This window comes from Procambarus clarkii, chromosome 5 (assembly GCF_040958095.1).
Source record: "Procambarus clarkii isolate CNS0578487 chromosome 5, FALCON_Pclarkii_2.0, whole genome shotgun sequence".
Classification (NCBI taxonomy): Eukaryota; Metazoa; Arthropoda; class Malacostraca; order Decapoda; family Cambaridae; genus Procambarus; species Procambarus clarkii.
Genome location: NC_091154.1, coordinates 25,908,956 through 25,910,847, shown reverse-complemented (window position 1 = coordinate 25,910,847; position 1,892 = coordinate 25,908,956).

Here is a 1,892-nt window from a genome sequence, read left to right as displayed (position 1 = left end):
GTTTCAGCCTCATTATTTATTCCATTAAACAGTTAAAGAGAAGGGGGCTGAGAATGTCTCCTTGCGGTGTACCATTTTCATGTCTTTTGTTTTCAGAGAATGTGCCATGAAGTTTTACTCTTGCTTCTCTGTTTATGAGACAGTTTCTAGTCCAGGAGAGCAGGTTGCCTTTGACCTCTTTGTCGATGAGGCAGCAGAGAATAGCTGGGGCTTTAGCCAGTTCAAAGGCATTTTCGAGGTCCAGGAATATCAGTATTCCTGGTCTGTCGTTCAAATGGGTTAACAGAGTGGTAATACATTCCACTGTGCCAACCCCTCTTCTATAGGCATACATGTGCTGGTGCAGTTTAGACATTTTCCACTCAAGTCTGTTGTGTCATTCTGTCAGCCGTCTTGGCGGCACAGCTTTGGAGAGAGATGGACCTTGGATTAGCTGGATGTTTGGGTTTTGCGACTAAAAACTGATTGATTGATGAAGATTAAGCCACCCAAAAGGTGGCACGGGCATGGATAGCCCGTAAGTGGTGGCCCTTTGGAGCCATTACCAGTATCATTAGCTGATACTGGAGATCTGTGGAGGTGCGGCTGCACCCTGCGTGGCGGGAGATGTCTCCGACTAAAAACTGATTGATTGATGAAGATTAAGCCACCCAAAAGGTGGCACGGGCATGAATAGCCCGTAAGTGGTGGCCCTTTTGAGCCATTACCAGTATCAAGAGCTGATACTGGAGATCTGCGGAGGTGCGGCTGCACCCTGCGTGGCGGGAGATGTCTCCTGTGACTAAAAACTGTCTTGCTGCATAATATGTATCCGAGGATGAGGTGAAGGTGATGTGGTGAATGAGATGAAATGAAGAAGCTTATAGGTTTTCTTACGGGCTATTCATGCCCGTGCCACCTCTTGGGTGGCTTAATCTTCATCAATAACTCATAGGTTTACTGTATCCTGTCATTCTCCTGTTTGCTCGTGGGCTGGAGCAGTGTGCTGAGTGTTCCGTCGTGTTCTAGAAGTTGGCAGAGTGTAATGTGGTGGTAGTTGGCTATTGATGCGTGGCTTGGTGTGCTTTATGTATAATGTCTCGCCCATGTCCAGTCTTCTGTTGTCTCTGTATCTATTGACTATATTGGTGAAGTTTGTGAGTATATCTCTGGCGATGGTCTGGTTATGTATAGAGATTATATGTTCTTTTATAGAACCTTGTTGCTTGTTCATTGTTAGGCGTCTTGGAAGGGATGTTGTTGTCTTGTCTATATATTGAATTCGTTGCGAATGACAGTCCCCAAGAGGGTATGTGAAGGCACAGTCGGCATTCGTCTCTTTCAAGGGGTTTTGTATGATTTTGGTAGAGTTCTTCACGAGGAAGTTGGCAGTCTTCTTGCTTATGTAGTATATTATTCAATCAATCTTCTGGTTGGTGTCAGTAAGGGTCACATTTTTATCAATAAGGATTTTTTCCAGGACCCTCTCTTCCGTTTTGTGAGTCCTGGAGAAGTTCCTGAAGAATATTTTAATAGTAGGGATCGATGATGTAGTGTTGTCTGCTGTATCTGAAGTCGCATGGCGGCTCACCTTCCTTTTGATGATTTTCTCGACATATTCATTAGAGTATCCATTTGCCGTACTCTACCGTGTAAGGTGAGTATCTATCAGGGTACTCACTCTTAGCAGTAAAGCTGGACGGTAGAGCGACGGTCTAGCTTCATGCAGGTCGGTGTTCAATCCCCCGACCGTCCAAGTGGTTGGGCACCTTTTCTTTCCCCCCGTCCCATCCCAAATCTTTATCCTGAATCCTTCCCAGTGCTATATAGTCGTAATGGCTTGGCGCTTTCTTCTGATAATTCCCTCCCTCCCTCCCTCCCTTAGTGTAGACTGCAGTGTTAAAGCCATCATA